We start from the raw sequence: 23570 nt of genomic DNA on the forward strand, positions 1-23570 counted from the left end.
GGATGTGGAGAGGAGCCTAAGAGAGTTAGGCCCCCAGCTCCCAATGAATTGCAATAGGATTTGGGTGCCAGTCTCCTTAAGCTTCTTTGAAAATTAAAGTCTCAGATGGGAAAGGGGTAGAGACACATAACACCATCACATTTTACGCAAAACTCCCTATTGGTTTCAATGGGGAGCTTTGTTAAAAAATCCAATGGCATGGAATGGCCCAATATATCTTAACAACTGTACATGTCTTCATATGTGCCATAATAGTAAATACCTAACTTGTAGATAGTACTTTTAGACCTAGAGATTTGCTTTAAAAAGGAAGTTTAGTATCATTACCCTAATTTTACTAATGGGGAAACAGAAGCACAGGGAGGTGAAGTAACTTGCTCAATGGGCTAAATTCATCCCTCATGTTTTTTGAATGATTTTTGAATTGAGACTTTTGCATGGTTGAAATAATGCCTGTGGACTGACCCACGCCTTCAATGACTACTGGCCTGCTGACTTACTGACTGGGTACATTTCTGGATTTGTGCACTTTCCAAGACTTAAGTTACTGAAATTGGGAGATTCTTCACTTACATGCAGGTGACCTAATTGGAACCCATTGGCTGATGCCAGTGACGTTAGATGGAGAGTGCCCCTTCTGAGTCACCAAGTGACTGCTGAAGAAGAGATCCGAGAGGGAGGAACAAGCCAGGCTCTCATTTTCAAAAATTGGAAATGAGGACCCCTCACTGTCAAGACTGAAAAGAAGTTGAGCACCATTCAGATGAAGCATCTTTGGATGATTGAAAAAAATCAAATTGTATGAATTCAAGTTGACTGACAAGATCATTTTTTCTAACTAAACAAGTCCTGCTCTCTCAAATGGTCACCCGTGCTTTCAAAGGTGATATGGTCATCTGCTCCAAATACCTAGCAATATCCTTCAGAGAAATATCTTTGACTTTGACACAATTATAGCAGGATAGAAAAGATCTCCAAAATACCTAAAAAACAATGGATAGATGGCAACAATAGCCAATTGTCCCTCACAGGCATCCCACCACATAATACACTATGCCTGGTTCAGGACAGAGCATTGTAGAGGCGAATAATGCATGTGAGTCTCTATGCTGTCCAAACAACAGCATGAGAGCTAACCAATGTATCTTAAATTAATTAACAGTCAATAATCCTAGAGACAAATTCAGCTCTCTGTTCCCTGTGTTATGAGAGGTTATTCCTAATATACTTTGATCTGATTTTTCTACAAATATATTAGTGAGAGAGTAATGTGTTGATAGTGTTTAATTACTCCGTTTTGTAAAAACCATATACAATCAGGTCATTGCCACTTAATATTGAGCCAAAGAAGTTAGTACAAGTCAGTAAAGGATTTGCTATTTATATATATAATAAGAATATCCACAATTACATAGATAGAAAAAAAAATATAAAGGGACATCACCCTTTGTGATATATATCAATCACTTTCCATGGCATTATATGTCTTTTGAAGCCTTTGCGGCTGGCCACTCTCAGAAACAAGAAAATGCATTAATGACCCACTGTTCATATCTGATATGGGAGATTTCTCTGGGCATGAATAGCTGATATTTGAGTAGACCCCTGACAGTAAGTTAGATCTTCCCTGAGACTGCTAACTTTCATCAGAGGCCAAAGTGGTCTCTGACCAGGCCTAGAATAGGACAGTGGCAAAGATGGCATAAATTCCATGCCCACTGCTTAAATCAGAGTCTATATTTTTACAATTAAGATTTTGGCAGTGGTTGGTATAAAGCTGACCCCTTCATGCTCCTGGGAGATATTAAACTTGGAAATACCTCAAAGTGCAGCAAGCACTCAAGTGACAATACAGCTTACCATTTTCTCTGGAACCATACAAGCAAGCACTAATTTAAAAAACAACAAGCTGTAATTGATCTTGGTTTCACTGTCTTCTGTGGCTGCAAAAATGCCAGCCTCAGTTAATATGTATTAGGTTAAAAAAATGCATCAGTTAAAGTTAATGTACAGTGGTTCTGAATGACAATTTGTTAGTTACTATAAATACATATCAAGCTCAGACAAGTGTGTCTCACTTTTAAAATAAGAGTTGAAACAAGAAATATATCATATGAATTAAAATGAAATGGATTTGAAAAAAATATTTTAGTAGATTTCAGTGCAAGTTAATAGATTAAAAAGAATGTTGCAACAAAAACCTATTCCCTTCTCTCTCACGCTCTCTTTTCTTTACACTCAGTCAGTGTTCAAGTTAAGGTAATCTTCAGTCTTTCATTTCTTAGCTTCTGTAGTATAGATCTACCTGAACATCTTTGGATGTAACAATGTTATGATTCAACATCAGTTAAAAACCATTTCAACTATAAGTTCAAAAAGTTTGTTAAGAGAATTTTTTTCTATATGGCTGTTACAAGTTCTCATTTTTGTAATGAGATCAGGATTACTGTCTTAAGAAATTCATATTTGTTACACTGACAGAAAAGGATTCCAGTGGAAGAAAAGTTACAGTTGAAAATAATACAGTAACACATAGAGAAATACGATATAATTCACGTTACTGATAATTAAGTCCTCATGAAGGGCAGATATTTTCTAGAGCAGCAGTAAAGTTGTTTGACAAAGACTTGAGCTGCAGTGAACTAAACTCTTCAGAATCATCAAGGTTAGGTTGTACACTTTTCTGCCAGTCTCATGTGGGGCATATGATGAAGGACAAATTAAAATTTTGCCAGGTAGCCAAGAAGCTGCGAAAGATGTCAAACAAACCCATGCATGGGAATGTGACCATTCTATTATGGTTTTATCGGAGAAGAGTGTGTATAAGTGTATAGCTAAGGAATGGAAGCTAAAAAGGACTCTGCTCTGTACAGTAATCCGTTGAAGGAGCCCTTAATATTGACCTCCTTTTTGTGTGTGGGTGTGTCTTGAGACTGAGAAAAATTGGAGCATGGACGGAGCCCCATAAAGAGAATGCAGCGGAGTTAGAGGGAATAAAATAAATGAAACAATAACACGATGAACAAAAGGAGTCTGTCCTTTCACCCACTCTACAGAAGAATTCCATTATCTTCCACATGGGCAGCAGGAGGCTCTTGAGGAAGGTAGCCAACTGTCTTTGAGCAGGGTTTGTACATTTTCTAGCCCTGTAAGCCTTGTTTGCCCTTGATGGCAGAACACATATAATCTCGAAACCATAATGACTGTGAACTGGTCTGAGGTTTAAAGCCAATGTTTCTCTGACCTCTAGCGAGGAAATGAGGAGAGGGCTGGATAAACAATTTTAAAGGAAACATACTAACAGTTATACTGCTTCAAATATTTGTCTGAAGATTGATAGAGAATGTAAGGACATAGCAACATAAGAGCTGCCATACTGGGTCAGACCATGGTCCATCTTGCCTGGTATCCTTCTCTCACAGTGGGCCATACTAGAGCTTTAGGGGGTATATACAGAACAGGGTAATTATAGAGTGATCCACCCCGTCTTCCAAGACTGTCTTCTGGTAGTCAGAGGTTTAGGGTTGCCCGGAGCATGTGGTTGTGTCCCTGACCATTTTGGCTATTAGCTATTGATGGACCTGTCCTCTATGAATTTGTCCAGTTCTTTTTTGACCCAGTTATACTTTTGGCCATCATAACATCCTGTGGCAATGAGTTCTACAGGTTAGTTGTGTGAAAAAGTACTTCCTCTAGTTCATATTAAACCCATGGCCTGTTAATTTAAATTGGGTGACCCCTGGTTTTATATTGTGTGAAAGAGTAAATAACATGTATCTATTTTCCTTTTCCACACCATTCATGATTTTATAGAGCTCTATCATATTTCCCCTTAGTCATCTCTTTTCTAAAGATGAACAGTCCTCATCTTTTTAGTCTTTCCTCATAGGGAAACCTTTTAAGAGGTTTTAAATTAGAGGTGTAAATACTTATGTGGTTTCTTGTACATGAAATGACCTCCTCAAACTTGGGCTGGTCAGAATCTTTCCATCAAAACTGTTTTTGATGGAAAATTGGGTTTTCAATTAAACTCATTTTGCTTTGTATATGAAAACTATACTACCTACAGAAAAAGTTAGTGGTTTTTTGTTGTTGAAAAATGGAACATCTAGAAACTGGTTAGTTTTGTCTTAAAGCTTAAATATTTGGATTCAGCCATGCTGCCATGTTGCCTCATGGGATTGTAATTTCATTGCTTAGTGTTCTCATTTTCTTCCATAGGTTAGGCTCTTCCAGCCAAACTTCATCTTCCATAATGCAAGGTGGCCATAGGATTTCTATCATGCATTGCCTCCTCTCAACAAGAAGGTAAGACCATAGTGTACCATGGAAAAAGTAGTCCAACCCAAGGAGCCCAGCTCACAGAGGTGAATAGGAGCATGAAGCTCCTGATCTACAGCATGGGGAACTACCCTGCACTCTCTTCTTCTCCTTCAACTCCTTCCTCAGGAACAATTCCTTCCAAAACACCTATAAGAAATCAGACAGCTAATGATGGTTAGGTTGTAGAGATGTCGCTTCTCGGCTCTATGAGCTCAGATCATGTATTTATTTAAACAAACAAAGGAAAAGAAAAGATAAAGGGCTAGATCTTCATCTAGTCTAGACTTCCACAGGTCCATTGATTTCATTATAACTACAATTTATGCTCCTAGTGTATAGGATCAATCTCTGAGTAAATTTTAATGCATTCTTTTACAGGTACTTGGTTAATCATTAATTTCTGTGCATGATAGTTAAATGGATACCTTTGATACTTGCTTAGTATGTTTATCCAAGATAATGTTTAACAAAATAATTGGGGTAATAGATCAAACCACAGCTACATTAAAAACAATTTTCTATTTAAGATTCAGTGAGAGAGTTTTACTCCTCTGTGACAATGTATATCACAGACTCCAGGATGAAGCACAGAAGAGCTGGGGAAAACATCCTTCTCAGTTGAGGGGTTCTGGCTATTGAATGAACTTCCAGATGAGATTAGGCAAATACAGATTCTGACTGTGTTTAAGAAATGTTTCAAAATCCTCCCCTTTGAAAAAACCTTTCCGCCACAACAATAATGGCACTCATGAATCACAACAATAACACCTCTTCTATCCCCAAGTCCCAGCCCCATATATAAAAATACTCATTACAAACAAATAAGTCAACCAACCAACTACTTGAAGCAGAGTATTTACCCTGAAAAGGAAGGAGAACCAGGCACACCAGTAAGGACTTCTTTATCATTGCTGATTTTTATGTGGAATAATCTCAACTATCATGGTGATGGTTGACTGTATAAAACCCTAAGTAAGATAGATAAAAGATTAAAAACTTGCTATGGAAGGTTGGTAAAAAACGTTAGAGTCCAATGATGATGTCACATATGGTGTTGTCCATAATCATACATACAGATGGTGACTGATAAAGCAGAATCTTGCCAAAATTTTGTTTCCTCAGGGAAGTCTGCAGCTGATGCAAGTTAGAGCAACTTGGGTTGCACTAACCTAATTAAGAGGCCCCAAGCCTGAATGAGCCAACATTGGGATCATGCTGTGCAAAGTTGAGTTTAAGCTTCCATTTTAAATACACTTTGACTGAACTTTTTGTAGATCAGCAGAGACACTGACATGAAATTATCTCATAGGTCACACAGAGCATTTCATAGGGCCTGTGAAACCTCTGAGAACATTTTAGTAGCTCTGACTCAATGGGAATGCCAATTAGTGTGTCTTTACTGAAGTAACCTGTGTTGAGAATAGTTTCTTTAAATAGACTACCTGCATCTCTAGTCAGAGCTTTGTAAATGCATACAATTTTTTTTGGAGGGGGAGGGGGGTTGAATTAAATAATATGTACATCCTAAGGGTTTCTTTTGATTACCCCCATGACTGTACTACTTTCCTCTTTTCCTTTCAAGAGCTCCTTGTTGTGGTAGTGTGTGATAGTGATGACCACAGAGGTAACTTTGGGAGGCTCATATTAACAAAGACCTTTGGCTCACACATCTGCTCCTCATTCTATTGATCTGTGAGTTGTAGTTAAACTGGAAAAGAGGCAAATTCTACAACCAACCACACTTCTGTGTGCAGAGGGCAGCTTAGCACTGCATTCTGACTCATCAGCTCTTATCACTGAGATTTTCTCACACAGAATATCTTGCATGATATAGATGAAGAATAACACATCTGGAGTCTACAGTATGCCTTGCTCTCAGAACAGCAAAGGAACAAACTTCAGCTTCTGATAGCTCTTCCTAACCCTATTCTCCCTACTTTCTGAGTAGCTCCTATCTTCACAAATGAAGCAGACATGCGAGAAACAAAGATATCGTGGACAGTTTGGAAGTCCCATAGTTTTACATAATAATTGTGTTAATTGGCTATTCATTGTAGCCATCAGTCTGTGTGTATTGCATGACTGCAAGGATGTACTGGTGAGTATTGAGCATGTTCAGTCCAGTCAATCTATAAATGTAAATCCACTTATTGGTAAAGCCTGAGCTTTATAAACAGAGCAAGACACTCTAGTGTATATCAGGAGTTTAATATTACTTTATATTAGCTTTTCCTCAGCTTTTTTGGCTGGTATAAATATGAAAGTGATTCCTTTTTATTCTGATGTATTCATGAATTTGTATGAGTCATTGTTTCAACAGGACTACCCCCTCACCTTTCTTTCCATCCCCCACCCAATCCAGAATACAGCAACACAGTTTAGCTAAATTAGATTTGTTGTTGTTGGGAAATTCTGTCCCCCAGATTGCCCTGCTTTCAGTACAACATCATAAAATGTATTTTTGTGTAATTTAAAACATATGTTATAAAGTGTGGTCTGCACTTTATATGAAAATGTGAACAACATCCACGGATCCATTAGCATTGCCATACATTTCACATACCTTAATTGTAGATATTTTGAATTATTTTCTGCCTCACAAAAATCTCATTCCTCTAAATTGTATTCTGGTGTCAGACTAAGTCATTGGTTCCAGGTGACAGCTAAATGAAGGATCTCCACTCTCCGATGTTGCAAACAACTATGAGAAACAAAAGAAAAAAGCAACAAATTTGTCAGGTAGATGAATAAGGCCTCTTAAAATCAGCAGTAATGGAGAAAGTGTTTGCCATCATGCAAATTTGTGCTTAGTGAGCAAAAAGCATTCTCAGAGGTTTTCAATCAATGTCAGTCTTGCACTTACATGGTTTTAAAACAAACTATTCTAATGTAAAAATGTGATACATTCATTTCCTAAAGTCATTTTGGATTAAGGAGCAAGTTTTAGTGACTGTACAGTTCACATGTAAAATTACTTTTTATTTCTTGATGTTGCCTTAATATAAATATATAGTGTTTAATCAAAAGACCCACCAATTTAAATGCTTTGTAGTACCTCCCAATAAATCACAATCTGTGCTGTAATAAAATGGCAAGCCTATATTTCATCGTAAGAAACAGATATGTGTTAGCTGCCCATAGGCAAGTAAAATGGAAGATTTTGAGGTTAGGTCCTGAAATATGTTTGTACTACTTACAAGAAACTTTTCTCTAAAAACTGAGAGACAGCTGGCAATGGTAAAAGATGAGAAATTGGAAAAATCCAAGAGTCTTCTGCCAGAATCAGGCACAAATTAATTTCTTTGTATTACATCTACCTGCATATACATACATTACATATCTTCCCACCTTTCTTTAAATGAAATCTAAATGACTGTTATATTTAAAAGCTTTTCCTGATACATAGATATGAACTGCCCAAAATTTTTGTTAGTGCAGAGTTAAGGTTGCCCAGTGGTGCTTTGTATCCTTTCAGAAGGTCTAGTTCAGCTACACTCAAATTTCCCAAACCAAAAAATGAAGAGTTAAGTTACTCTCTAGCCCCCTAATCACATTGCCTTATGGTGATAGACAGGCAAAATCTACATGCTGTTATTGCTGGGCCTCTCTGCAGCCTTTGACACAGAAAACAACAAGGTACTGCTGCTAACCCATCTACAAGACATGGCAGGAGTTTATGGCCCATTGCTACAATTGCTCCAGTCATTAACCTCCAGCTGAATTCAGAGTGGCAATAGGTAACTGCTCTTCCTCTCCAAAGACCCTCACCTGCAGGGTCCTGCAGGGATCCATACTATCCTTGCTTCTCTTCAATACCAACATGAGACCACTGTGAGACATAATGAGATGCCATGGGCCCCACTACCAACACTGTGTCAATGGCACTCAGTTTTATATTTCATTTCCTGATGCAACCACTGCCACTACTAAAATGTCAGAATGTACAAGCTCTTAGACCTAAAACATTCATCTCCAGCTGAACACAGGGAAGACCAAAGTGATGCTAGTTAGAAAGGAGAAATGGATTGAATAACTAGCAGAGATACCATCTCCAACTTACACTGAAGTATACAGCACCCATTGTTCAAAGTGGTGAGAAGCCTTGGAATTCTGTTTGACTTTTCACTAAGTTTGGATCACAAAGTTGCATCAGCATCTAAAAATCTTTCATCTCCAACTCTATAGGAAACTTTGTCCTTATCTCCCAGATGAGGACAGGGCCACAGTGTCCATGCATTTGTCAACCTCCAGGCTGGATTACTGTAATTGACTGCATCTCAAGTTGCATGTGAAGACAACGAACCATGTTCAAACTAGTACAGAATACAGCTGCCTACTTATTCCAGGGGTTAGGCAGCTGTGAGCATATCAGGCCCATGCTCAAATCCCTCTATCCAGTCATCTTCCAAAACCAGATTAAGACTTGGACCTATTTTTAAAAAGCAATTAATGGATCAAGCCTCAGCTACCTTAAGACTGGAATTCAGTGTATGAATTGTGCTAATGTGGGACAATGCAGTTCATAAAGTCCAGGATGAAGTGTGTGGAGCAGTAAAAGCACTGTCTATTGAGGGGATCCAGCTACAGAACCATCTTCTAGAGGAGATCAAGGATATCCAGAGTGTGACACATTTAGTAGATGTTGCAAAACCTTCCTGTTCAAAAACACTTTTCCACAATAAAAATGACACTCATAACACTGACAGCCCTGTATACCCAATAAATCCCTACCACCACACAAAAAAAAAGGAAATCAATAAAATCTAAAAATTCAAAAACGTAACTCCCACCTCAGGAATGAGTGTCAGAGATTCCATGAAGTCCACTAGGGACTTCACTATTGCTCTTGATTTTACATGGAAAGCACTCAAGGATATTTTTGTAAACAAGAACTCACTCAGCTTAATGTTTACGAGTAAAAGGGGTCATGAACATAAAAACAGCTGTACCGGGTCAGACCAAAGGTCCATCTAGCCCAGTATCCTGTTTACTGACAGTGGCCAATGCCAGGTGCCCCAGAGGGAGTGAACCTACGGCAAATGACTCAAGTGATCTCTCTCCTGCCATCCGTCTCCATCCTCTGACAAACAGAGGCTAGGAACACCATTCATTACCCATCCTGGCTAATAGCCATTAATGACTAACGTGATTACCCATTCCCTGTTGAACGCTGTTATAGTCTAGCCTTTACAATCTCCTCAGGTAAGAAGTTCCACAAATTGACTGTGCGCTGCGTGAAGAAGGACTTCCTTTATTTGTTTTAAACCTGCTGACTATTAATTTCATTTGTGATCCCTAGTTCTTGTATTATGGGAATAAGTAATAATAATTTTCCTTATCTGCCACTTTTCCAACCACTTCATGATTTTATATACCTCTATCATATCCCTCTTTAGTCTCCTCTTTTCCAAGCTGAAGAGTCCTAGCCTCTTTAATCTTTCCCCATACGGGACCCTCTCCAAACCCCTAATCATTTTAGTTGCCTTTTTCTGAACCTTTCCTAGTGCCAGTATATCTATTTTTGAGATGAGGAGACCACATCTGTATGCAGTATTCGAGATGTGGGCGTGCAATGGGCAATAATATATTCTAAGTCTTATTCTCTATCCTCTTTTTAATGATTCCTAATATCCTGTTTGCTTTTTTGACAACCTCTGCACACTGCATGGATATCTTTAGAGAACTATCCACCATAACTCTAAGATCTTTTTCCAGACTTGATGTAGCTAAATTAGCCTCCATCATATTGTATGTACAGTTGGGGTTTTTTTTCCAATGTGCATTACTTTACATTTATCCACATTAAATTTCATTTGCCATTTTGTTGCCCAGTAATGAATACCAGCAAAGTTAATAGGTTTGTTTCTATTCTATTTTTTTGCTGTATTAACCCTGTTGGTACTTGTCTCTGGACATGTCTGCTCACCTTTCTCAATATCAGCTTCAGTCTGTTGGTCAGCAGCTCTTTTGTTTTTCTTTTGAACTTATATGTCTTGAGCTCTCCCCTCAGTCATCTTTTTAAATACAAAAAGTCTACTGACAATCTAAGGACAAAGGATGCCTAACACATCTGAAGTAGATGACAACAGCTGACTATGTTTTTGCTGTTTCACTGTAAAATTCTTCCAGACTGGAGATGCCCTGCTTGTCATGCATGGTGGCATCAATGTCTACCCAGAATGACTGACATTACATGAAAATTCACATCATTTCAATGAAGTCTGTCTCACTTACTCTATTTCTGCGTATCTTTTCCTTATGTGCTGTTTTAGTTCTTCCTAAACCTTAAAATTCAGACTTCTCCTTCCACTTACTTTTAAAAGACCCATAAGTAACCTGAACCAAAGTCAAATAATTTATCCAAACCACTCTTAATAAACTTTAGGGTTCAGATAAAATGAGAACCAAGATCCAAACTACACACAGCTTAGGTGAGAAAGCTACTTTTTGCCCTTAATACAATCCCACTGAAATGAACTGGCGAAATCATGGCCCTATTGAAGATAATGGACATTCTTCCATTGATTTCAGGGGGGTCAGAATTTTACCCAGTGAGTTTCTATGGGATATATGAGAGTATAGAATTTGTCCCTTATTCGAAGCTTGTGCAACTGAGGGCAGTACTGAGCATTTAACTTGTGTCCGTCATTTATTTTGTCCCTGTTCATATCTTCTCATTGTGTCTTGTCAGTTATTTCTTACATCTAGAGTTCTCTTATTCACACATCTCCTGTAGAGATGGTCTTCCAATAGTGGAACAATTCAACATGATGCTAATAAATAATTATAAAACTGGAGGGTTGCACACTTTATTTCTCATGTAGGCTGACTTATCCAACTGTTTAAATGCAAATGGGTTTTCAGTTTTAAGAGTCATGAGAGAAAGTATCCAGGGGGCATAATCCTCAGAAACTGAGAATGTAGCCATGGAGGCTAAGGCTGGACGAGTGGTGACAATAATTAATTCTATATTGGAACAGAATGGGTGAATTCTGTCCCAGGTAACAGACTCTACAGAAACAATGGACACTTGTCAGGAGTCTACTGAAAGTGTCCTCTTCCGTTTGTCTGAAAAGACATTGGGCAAAGAGGGGAAAGCACCAAGGAAATTTGGATCGGAGTAAAGTTGATTGGGATAGTGATATGAAAATGTCTTGAAAGAAAAATATGCTCACTTCATAGCCTCGACAAGTTGCGTTCATTGCACATATGAGGGACTCCTTGCATTCCTTCATACCACCCACACATTCTTTAGTGCCACCCACCTATGCCCTTCTGTTTCAGGGAATCCTTGCAACCTCCTGACCCCTTTCCTCATGACAGGGGCTCTGTCTCCATACTTCCCCTCATTCCCTTTCTGCCTCATGCCAATGGATTTGTGTTTCTTCCTCCTCCTCCTACCATTGTCCAGTATTTGCCTACACACACATACCATGGCAGGGGCTCTGTGTGTGCCTCCTCATTCCACCCTTCCCCATACACCTCTGTCATAAACAGATAGTTAAGGGTTAATGTCTCTTTTACCTGTAAAGGGTTAAGAAGCTCAGTAAACCTGGCTGAGACCTGACCAGATGACCAATAAGGGGACAAGAAACTTTCAAATCTTGGTGGAGGGAAGTCTGTCTTTGTGCTTTTTGTGTTTTTGTTGTTGTTGTTCACTCTTAGGACTAAGAGGGACCAGACGTACATCCAGGCTCTCCAAATCTTTTTGAATCAGTCTTTCATGTTTCAAAATTGTAAGTAATAGCCAGGCAAGGTGGATTAGTCTTATGTTTGTTTTCTCAACTTGTAAATGTTTCTTTTTGCTGGAAGGATTTTACCTCTGTTTGCTGTAACTTTGAACTTTGCTGGGGGGGGGGCCCTGGTCTATATGAATCTGAGTACCCTGTAAAGCATTTTCCATCCTGATTTTACAGAGTTAATTTTTACCTTTTCTTTCTTTAATTAAAAGCTTTCTTTTTAAGAATCTGATTGATTTTCCTTGTTTTAAGATCCAAGGAGATTGGGTCTGAACTCACCAGGGATTGGTGGGGGGGAAAAAGGGGGGATGGTTAATTCCTCCTTGTTTTAAGATCCAAGGAGTTTAAATCTGTGTTCACCATGGAATTGGTGAAGCCTCTCAAGGCAACCCAGGGAGGGGAAAGTCTGGGGTGGGGGGGTGAACAGGGAGTGTGCCAGACACTGAATTTCTGGCTGGTGGCAGCGTTACCAGATCTAAGCTAGTAATTAAGCTTAGAAGTGTTCATGCAGGTCCCCACATTTGTACTCTAAAGTTCAAAGTGGTGAAAGAAACCTCGACAACCTCATTCCAGAAAATCATATAAATATATGACTAGAAGGGATTTCAAGAGGTCATGTAGTTCAGCCCCCTCTGCTGAGGCAGGACCAAGTAAATCTAGACCGTTCTTGACAGGTGTTTGTTCAACCTGTTCTTAAAAACTTCCCATGGTAGGAATTTCACAACCTCTTGTGAAAGCCTACTTCAGGGCTTAACTATCCTTATAGTAAGAATTTTTCCCTAGTATCTAACCTAAATCTCCCTTGCCGCAGATTAAGCCCATTACTTCTACCTTCAATGGACATGGAGAGCAATTGATCATTGTCCTCTTTATAACAGCCCTTTACATATTAGAAGAGTTATCAGGTCTGTCACAGTCTTTTTTTCAAGAATAAACATGCCCAGGTTGTTTTCTTTTAACTTTTCCTCATAGGTCAGATTACCTTTTACCATTTTTTTTGCTCTTCGCTGAACTCTTCGCTGTGTGTTCACATCTTTTTTAAAGTCTGGTGACCTGAACTGGACACAGTACTTCATCTGATGCCTCACCAGTGCTGCATAGATCACACAATTATTTCCCTTTTCTTACATCTGACACTCCTGTTAAGAGACCACAGAATGATATTAGCCTTTTTTTAAAAACTGCATCATATTGTTCGCTCATATTCAGTTTGTGATCCACTATAATCTCCAGATCGCTTTCCTCAGTACAACTGCCTAACCAGTTATCCCTCACTTTGTAGTTGGGCATTTGAATTTTCTTTCCTAATGAAATACTTTGCACTTGTCTTTAATGAATTTCATCTTGTTGATTTCAGACCAATTCTCCAATTTATCAAGGTCATTGTGAATTGTATTCCTATCTTCCTAAGTATTGGAATTTTATGAAAATTTTAGCTTGGTGTCATCTGCAAATTTTATGAAAATACTCTCCACTGTCTTATTCAGTTTTCTAATGAAAATATTTACTAGTAGTGGATCCAGGACAGACCCCTCTCATTCTCCCAGTTTGAAAGAGAACCACTGTTAGCTATTCTTTGAGTAAGGCCTTTCAACCAGTTATGCACACACCTTATAGTAATTTCATCTAGACCACATTTCCCTAGTTTGTTTATGAATATGTCATACAGGACTGTGTCAAAAGCCTCAGTAAATCAAGATATATCAAGTCTACAGCTTCTCCCTATCCACCGAGCCAATAACCCTTTCAAAGAAGGAAATTAGATTGGTTTGTTCTTGACGAATCCATGTTGGGTACTACTTATTAATCTAGTATCCTCTAGGTGTTTAAAAACTGATTGTCTAAAAATTGTTGTAGTATCTTTCCAAATACTTAGTTAGGCTGACTTGTCTATAATTTTCTGGTCCTCTATATAGAACATAGGTTCCAAAGTGCCTAATTCACTTTTGAAAATGGGAGTCAGGCTCTTAAGACACCTAAGTACTTTTGAAAATGTTGCCTATGATTTATAATTATGCTTCTCTTCTTCCTATTTTTATTTTATCTTCTTTTTGTCTCTACTCCGACATGACACTTTATTTAATCTTATGCCTCTTCCCCTCCATTTTCATTTTCCTCTCCTTATACATTATTTTCCCCCTCTTAATCTCACACTCTCCATCTTTTCTTGGCATTCTTTTTTGTTTCCCAGTAGTCGGTGATACTCCAAGTACTGCCAGCCATGGAGCGAACTAATTCATCACCTTCTGACAGCGTCTGCTTCCAAAGTACCAATTCAGTGTGCTAAAAGTCAGGAACACTGAAACTAGTAACAGGAGACTTTAAAAGACTGATTCTTTGGGTTCCCTCCACCTATTGTTATGCCAAATAAATATGAGGAAAATTCCATCAAAACTACAGGGACTTTCATGCACAAAGCTCATATTCATATCAATAGAATAATAGGCCCCTTTATGTTTCCCTGTGGTTTAGGATAGGCCCTGTTGCTACGGTGCATTCATTGCTACCATATTTGTGAAGTTTCTTTCTTTCAGTTTACCCACTATGCCAACTTTTGCATTTATCCAACTGTGTAAGATGTTCCCAATACACCTCAGATAGATTGGGGTGGCACCCCCGCTGTAGTTCCCCCCGCTGCTAACAAAACAAATCATTAGACATAATTTGGTGACATTTAAAAATAGCCAGTTTAGTGGAAGATTTAATCAAACATTGCTCAGTTTAACTGTCTGATGAAGATAGCTTTCATTATACTTATCATAGAATATCAGAGTTGGAAGGGATCTCAGGAGATCATCTAGTCCAACTCCCTGCTCAAAGCAGGATCAACCCCCAACTTTTTTTTCTTTGTGCCCCAGATCCCTAAATGCCCCCCCTCAAGGACTGAACTCACAATGCTAGATTTAGCAGGCCAATGCTCAAACCAGTGAGCTATCCCCCCTCAAATAAATTAAAGTAGGTTGAAATTTCTTGACCAAAAGATTTTCCTGATGAAATAAATGATTTTGTGGGATTTCCTAAACTTCCTTATGATGTGTAGGTATACAACATCTTTGAAAGTCCAATTCACTGAGAGTTAATGAGAGCTGGACACCTAATTCCCATAGGTGTTTTTGAAAATCAGGGGAACCCCTTCAAAGATCTGATCCAAAGCCCACTGAATTCAGGAAGAGTACTTTAATTAATTTCAATGCACTTTTTCAACTTCCCAGAGCCCTGAGAATGAGCATGCTAAGGGTTAAGTAAGGAAACCAAAAGTCTGTCTCTTTTAGCAAGTTAGGTTATGCCCTATAAGAATATTGCACTAATGTTCTTGGAGGTGATTATTGCTGTTGTAAAATATTAAACAATGTATATATAATGCAATGTGACATGCAAGAGTGCAAATTTAAATGAAAGCAGAGCTCATATATTGTTTTTACATCATATCTGCCAGTCAAGCTGAAACTTCATGAACAGCCAAGAAGTAATTTTCTATCATGTACTGTATATCACGTAGGTCAGGTTCTTTTATGTAAATCTCTTTCACTTGAGTGTTTAAATTTCAATAAAAATGTAACTAAAAAAAGTGTGGCTTTTATTTCTCCTCTTCTGTCTAATTCATCCTGAGTTTTGGAGAACAAGTGTTTTATTAAGCTTGACACCTAAAAGGGACACTGTTTTAAAAAGGTGTTAAAAGAAAATCCACATGTTTTGAATAACCGCAGCATTGCAGCCGATTTCCCTATACCCCCTTTCTTTCCTGCAAGTTGGGGCTCACGGAACTGTTTTGATTAGGTTAGCTTGAGTTCATCTGAATTCTTAAAATCACTGGATGAGATTTTCCATACTTTATTGTTGGGAGTAGCCTAGACTTTCAGCATTTTCTATTGTGTGTTTGTTTTTTGTTGCTTTTTGTCTGTAGAAGATTCTTTTTGCCCATTCAGTTTGTAATTCAGGACAGTACTTGAGCCTGTTCTTATAAGATATAAGAATTTCAGAGATCATCTTATTGTGAGAAATATTATTTTCCTCTTCTGATTTGTTTCTCTTAAGATTTTGTGTATTTTTTTTTTAAATGGACCAGCAGGAAATTTGTAGCTGATGCTTAAGCTCTTATTTACTATGTTGAGGGATTAACCCTTTTTTTCTCTCCAGGTTGTTTAGTCAGTGTTGATTTGTGTGGAGACCTTTCCTCTGGTGCTGCTGGGGATTTTTGCCAGACCTGGCTCCTAGGAAGAAAAAAAAAATTACCCAATTAGCAAGAGTGTCTGGAATAATTTCTCTACCTTGAATTGGGTGGGAAAGATGTCAGTTAAGGGTTTGATTCCTGGGGTTAATCCCTCTTCCCCATAGTTGTCTTTGATAGGACAACGTTAGCTAATGCACAAACTAAAGAAATTATCCTCTTTCTTTGTAGCGCAAGTCTCTTTAAAATTCAAATACAAAATGAATCCCAAAATTGATGGGCTCCTTTAACAAATGCAAAATGTGAATGATCAGCAAACCAATTACAGAGTAATTATCCTAAAACCCAGAACAATTAATGAAAATGTGAGAAATTTCAAAATAATGTGCAATTCTCTGGTAAGAGATAATGTTATTTTGCATAAGTTGGAGTCTCTGAAAATAAGTCTTCCATATAAAATATTTATAGAGTTAAAAGAAGATTTCAGGCTATCCTAGATTATATAACTGTGCCGGGGAGCAAGAGAGGGTAGACTCTGGGGCCCGGTCTACACGTGAAAGTTTTGCTGGTTTAGCTGTGTCGATTAGGAGCGTGGTGGGGCGGGAGGGGGAAGCACTCTTCTAACCAAAATAGCTGATCTGGAAAAAGCCTTAGTGTAAATGCAGTTATACTAGCAAGAATGTCTTTTTTTGCCAGCACAGCTTATTCCATTTGGGAAATTAGTATACACTGTATCAGCAAAATAATTCTTGTTTATCTAAATTGTGTCTACACAAGTATAGCTAACCTGGCAAACCCATTCTAGGCTAGGGCAGAAGCAGTTTGCTAGTATTTGTTCACTCTTTCCCCAATCCCATGACTTGGGGAAATTTTCAGGGAGTGGGCAGATAGAGAACAGCCATACAGCACAGGTGAGCTAGCGGAGAGCAGGTGGTAATTGATTGCTGGTATAGGTTAGGTGAAAATTACTCTTTCTCCAACCCAAAGGGGAACTAGGAAAGTAATTGTGTCTCAGAGAGGGTGTATCTGAATCACAATGCCTCCCGAGTCTAATAATGGGAGATGGAGCTTACATACCACCTCAGGGCTCTGTCTAAAGGCACAAACTATCCTTTAAGTGAAGTAATAATGATAATAAAATAACACTGGTCTACAATTTTTGAGAAGTTGTCTGCTTCAGAGATAAAATGTGGTATTTATTATGTATTTTGATGTGCTGAATTCAAATATGACAATTAAAACAACTGATTGGCTACTGTTTCTAAGATATTTAAGTTTACATTTTAGTGTTATGTATTTTGTGTAAATGTAGAGTTTAATCATAAATTGTAAGACCTAGATCTTTCATGTTTCGTGTTGTTACATGATATATTTCACGCTGGTCCTGTTTATGTACACTTTAAAAATCAGCAAAAGGGTTTTATAAATAAATTATTACTAAACAAAAGTGCAAAAAACTATTATGCTATATAGTTAGTCCTATTCAGTGTCGTACTCGGCGCTCTTGACACTTTGTATTCATTAAATGATGCATCTCTGTCACTGTCCAGCATGTCTGCAACATTGATGGCTCCATTTGCCCTGAAGCGTTTCCATTGTTGGCAATGTCTGGTGAAACACGTCGCGTGCTCGTACTCACTTGCTCCGTATATTCGTGGAAACAAAATCTAGATGAGAGTGCAAAAAATGTTTTAGTCTCTTTTTTTCAGTGACATGGTGCAACAGCTTTTGTATGCCTTGAGTTAGGTTTCCACCAACAACCGCTGTAGTTGTCTGCCTGTTGTTTCCAAGAAATTCTATTGCTACTAATGGAAGGCTTCATGCCGTCTTTGCCTTGCCGAACGTGCAGTGTCAATGCCTATCTCAAAGAAGTTCACATCTGAAGACCAACAAAGACATCCGTATTTAATCTTAGCTCACTTAACATTGAAAACTTTTACAGGTGAGGTATTTAAAGCTGCTTGTGTGGTTCAATTGGCCTTGACAAAGTGCATTCATCAGACCCAGCTTACTGTGTCAAGGGTGGTAACAAAATTCACTTGATTCAACAAGTGGTGATGCTAACACTTTCTCATGTTCCAATGACGTTGGAGCGGGCAATCTTTCTATGATGTAAGTCGGGAATCTCTTGCATGCTGATCCCATTTGCAGAGAAACAGTAGTATTTGTGTATCCAGTCTGCATGACCAAGCAAGAGAGCACACAATCTTCAAATCTCCACAAAGCTGCCACTGATGTTTTTGGTCAGTATTATGCACTCTCAAAGTTGTTCATGTATGTATTAGTTCCTTCTGAACTGCTAATGACCAGTGGAACTGATGGCAAACACTGCCATTATGCAGCAAAAAACACGTTTAGAAGCTCGTCTCGAGATGCTCAGTGAAGTCTCATCATCTGGATCGGTCGATGTTGAGGGCTCCGATCACAGCATTCGACTAGGAGTGCAGGCTATAAGATCACAACTTCTGAAAGACGAATGGGACAAATCCTTTTGACAGTCAGGAACATGGAAACCCTAACATCACCTACCAGGAGATTCCACTGCCGTAGTCTGGAGCCCAACAGCTAGACTAGAGCCAATCAACAATTTTAAGCACCATTTTCGTTCTCAGTGACCCAGAATTAGTGAAGTTTGACTACATTTTTTTCAGAAGCATTTTGGCTGTAGAGCAATGTAATTAATTATTATTATCTAGCTCTCATATAGCACTTTTCATAAGCAGATCTCAAAACATTTTACAATCCAGGTCAGCATCATTTTCACTACTTTACAGATGGAGTTAATGAGGCACAGAGAGAAGAGGTGATTTACCCCAAAATCCTCAGCAAGCTATTGGCAGAATCCCGGTCTACTGAAGCCCAGTTCAATGCTTTATCCACTAGATCATTGTTGGAGTATGTAAAATAAATAAATATTCTTAGGGTTGGAAGAGGCCAACAAGTTTTACACCCTGTTACATACTTCAATAAGAATGTGACAGGTTGAGCTTTCTTGATGTGACATCTTAAGACTTGCTAATGAGCATTCTGGGTAAACTACATGTTTCTTTGACATCCTAAATTGAGCACAAGGGTTGATTTCCTTCATTGTATAATATGAAATATGTTTGTAAGATATTGTTCGATAAATTAGTGGCTTCTGTATGTCTGATTTGTTAAAAGCTATTAATAACGTGTTAAACACATTTTTTCAGTTTAAAAAATAACTATTTTAGTTTTCTTAATAATAAAAAAATGAACATTTGTATACAGGGCCAGATTTCCAAAACAGTTCAGCATGGCTGGGTGACGAGCACTTTGAAAAATCTAGCCCTTATTTAGGTTCTTAAATGGGAGCTGAGATCTCTTGAAAATGGGCCTAATGGTATATTTCATCCCTAAGGATTTTGAGGCATTTAACAGATGACATAGGAATTAATTTAATAACTCTCCAACACACAGAAATACTAAGAGAATAGTTTAGGAAAAGAAGCAGAGAATAATACTGTATCCAGTTGAAAGTTCCTGGGAATTTAGGTAATCAGAATTAATTGGAATTTGGCTAGCACAGCAGGTTAGTACCTCTATTGTTGCAAAAATTACCCTGTGATTTTTAATGCTCAGTGTTATGTGAAATGGTAGCCCAATACCTTCTCTCCATCACCTGCACCAGACTACAACAAAGGGCTTTTACTTTGTTTTATATACACAAAGTTATTGGTAAGAAACTAGTTAACATTTCCCATGGAAATTATCCACTTGAACATGTGTGCCATGCAAACTTTGTTGAAGTTCTAAGCCACAGAGCAATTTACAATCATTCATTAATTATCAGTAAGATTTAATGGAAATCAATACTACTTTGAAATCATGAAAAAATCAGTAAGTTCCAATTCTGCACTTGATTTCATTATCACTAACTTAAATCAATAAGCAAACTTTAAAAGTTCATTTGTCTTTAATATGCACAAAAGATTAAGAGGAAAAAAAACTACTAGAGCCAAAAAAATCCAATTAATTTCCATCATTTTTGTCATTTATCAATAGCAGCTGTGTGCCTGTCCTATCTCGGAGAAGTTGACATTGGTGTTCTCTCAGTGCCTCTTCTAAAGATACTAAAAGTCATTGATATGTATATAGCAGCGTACAAAGAACTCCCCATCACCAGAGCAGGGTTTTCCTCTTAATGCCTCTGCATCTCTCTCATTAACACTAATTGCAGTTCCAAGGGGAAAATAAACCCCAACGCATTATCTAAATGAAGCCCAGAAAACATTAAAGAGATCTATTCAGTTACTTAATGTTTTTATTGTTACTATACGTTTGGATGCCGATATCTTTTGCTAAATAAAAAAAAAGAGATTTAATTCCTCTAATATTTCTACTGGATTTCATATTCAGTGCTAGTCACAGGTGAGCAACTTTGAAGCATGGGTGGCCGCAGTCTGCATTCAGAACACATATGTACAAATATCACTGAGAGCTAATTTTTCATATGCACAAACTAATAAAAGCCAAAGACTGTGCAGAATTATGGGACGTGTGGTTATCAGTGGCAGCAGATTTCTGCAACACCTTGCTACTAAAACATATTTATTTCACAAATGTAAGACAAGTATGTAGAAGGATATAAGTAGTGTGTCACCTTTCCATGTTAATATTGGGTGAGATGATGTGTTTTAAATATAAGCATTTGTCAGTATTTTTGAGATTCCATACGTACAGTCTAATCTTTCAAGAATAATAGTTAAACTATTTCCATAAGCCAGCACAATAAATTGACCATTCTTTCTTTAGCAGTTTATAGGGTGAATGTGGTGTGCTGGTAGCATTTTCTCCTCTAGAACCTCTGGCTGAAGCCCTACATCAAATCTTGAGCTCAAACACAGTGCTGATAATATAGCGCAACACTAATGGCAGATTTTGCACTGTTAGGCCCTGACCCTACAATGATTTTTGCATGTGCTTAACTTTATGCAAAGTACATAGTCTCATTGAAATCAATAGAGCTATTTGCATAAAGTTAAGCAGGTGAGTACATTTTTGGCAGGATTGGGGCCTTAGAGGTGATGTCCTCTGCATGACACGTTAAGTCAACATCCTTTGTTTGGCTATACCAAAAAAAGGATAGGAGACATTTGATGTGGTTTTAATCAGGCCACAACTTTATTACTAGATGTCTGGGAGTACCTGGCAGATAAAAGTGTACAATGCAGGTAACCCCATGTTCATTTAGTATCCACCAGGGGCGCTTCTGCCAGCCCCTCTATTTTTCCATCCAGGTCCCCAAGCCAATCCATTGCTAGGACCTTATCCCCACCCTCGAACGATGTGCTATAAGAAATAGGGTTTGGCTTCTTGCCGTACACATCATAGGAACCCCGAATTCTGGCCCCGTTCCGCTTGAACAGACACCTCCTTTTTAAGTCCTTTACCACGGCCTTTATCCAGTTACTGTGTCTTTTCCTTATGGAGCGCTAGCACTGGACATTCGCCTCACCTTTACATAATGAGTTATGACATCATAACCTAACACCCTTCCCATCTCAGTCCTCACAGGTAGAAGGAATATACAGTTCCTATCTTAAAGGCTACATCCGGAGTGAAAAGCAAGAGCATATTTGTCTGAACTGGGTGTTGTTAGAGAGTGGCTGAGTGGTTTGCTGAGGGGCTGGTAAAGGAAATACTTGAAGTCATGGTCAGTTTGTTGTGAGGGTATTTATGTAAGGGTGGTTTTAAAGAAATGTTGAAGCTGGTTTTCTGGGCTTAGGAAAAAGATTGGAAGGAATTGATTCATATCAGACGAGTTGCTGGAGAGGTGGAGGGGGCATTGTATTGTATAATCACAGCACACAATACAAGAAGAAATAAACTTATGAAACATGTAAACTTTGAATGCACTTTTATGAGTCTTGACAATTCACTAAATAACAGAAAATACATTCTTCACGTCTCAGAATTCGAAACAGCCATTGAACTCAGATACCAGTCTTTTACTGAGTGAATGTAAAACAGTCCACATAAGCTTCCAGAACAATGCACAAGCAGAACTATATCATCATGTTAGTACATGGAACTCTTCAGTGCGAGGATGCAGACACAAATGGTTCCATTTAGATTAGAAGTTTTACAAATATTGTAAAGTAAGAGAAGGAAAATTCTGTTTTGAAAACAGATTTCATTTGGATGTAAGGTTTTATAATTAGTACTAAAGGCTAAACTATAAACTTATTTTTGAAAATCTGTTTCTTGAAAGCTTTTCAGTGCACTACACTAAATTGACTGAAAAAATATACACACTTCATACTGTCTACAATCTCTCACACAGTAAATTGACACTAATCATTAAAGCTGTTTGGGGAATTTTTCTGTTGATTCATCATGGAAAGGGTCAGATGTCAGATTTTCAACCTGAAAACTTTTTGAAAGAAAACATGGTAAAGTTATCAAAATATTTCTTGTCTACATTTTTTAAATGAAAAATTCCAGTTTTCAAGTTCAAAACAAGTTTTCATTTCAAAATTTAAGCTAATTACAGTTTAAATAAATAAATAACTGGTTAAAACAAAATGGAACATATCAAAGATATCAATTCAAAATGTCTAGACTGATAAATTTTCTTCAGATTTTGGTTTGTTAAAAATTTTGAGATTTCTACTTTTCATCCCATTTGGGAAAGGAAGATCTTTTCTGTATCTCAAATATTTTCATGGGATGGAACAACTCATTCATGACTACCTCTACTAACCACTTCATTCCCATATATTTCAGTCAAACCCATCTCTATTTGCATAGTATAAATATGGATAGAATCTTACTACCAACAAAATTTCGAGAACACAAACGCAAACATATAGCACATACTCTCAGCGTTTATAAACCAGCATAACTCCATTGACTCCATGGACCTATGATACACTTCATGTGATTTACTGGGTAAAATTTTTCTCTTGGTTATACTTACGATATTGAAATCAAAATTTGGCCCAGTGTATATGGTGTTCCCTATATGTATTGCTATGGATGTTAATATTTATCATTTGTACAATACTCACAGTAATACATGTCATATCCAGCATTTGGGATATAACCCACATTATTCATGGAAGTTAACCACCCTGCTCAGAAATGCCCTAGCTCTGATAGATGCATGTTTCATTTCTTCCCCGCTTCAATAATGAGAGAAGGGAGCAGAGCAGGAAGAGAGCTATGCTAGGAAAATTACTCCTATAGCAAAATCTTCTGCCACACACCCGACAGATATGGGAATGGTTCCGGTGGTGTATATGTGCTCATTTAAGGTCCAATCCAATTCCACTGAAGTCAATAGGAATGCTTGCATTGAGTCCAATGGGCACAGT

The sequence above is a fragment of the Chelonoidis abingdonii genome, chromosome 3 (genome assembly GCF_003597395.2).
Source record: "Chelonoidis abingdonii isolate Lonesome George chromosome 3, CheloAbing_2.0, whole genome shotgun sequence".
Lineage (NCBI taxonomy): Eukaryota > Metazoa > Chordata > Testudines > Testudinidae > Chelonoidis > Chelonoidis abingdonii.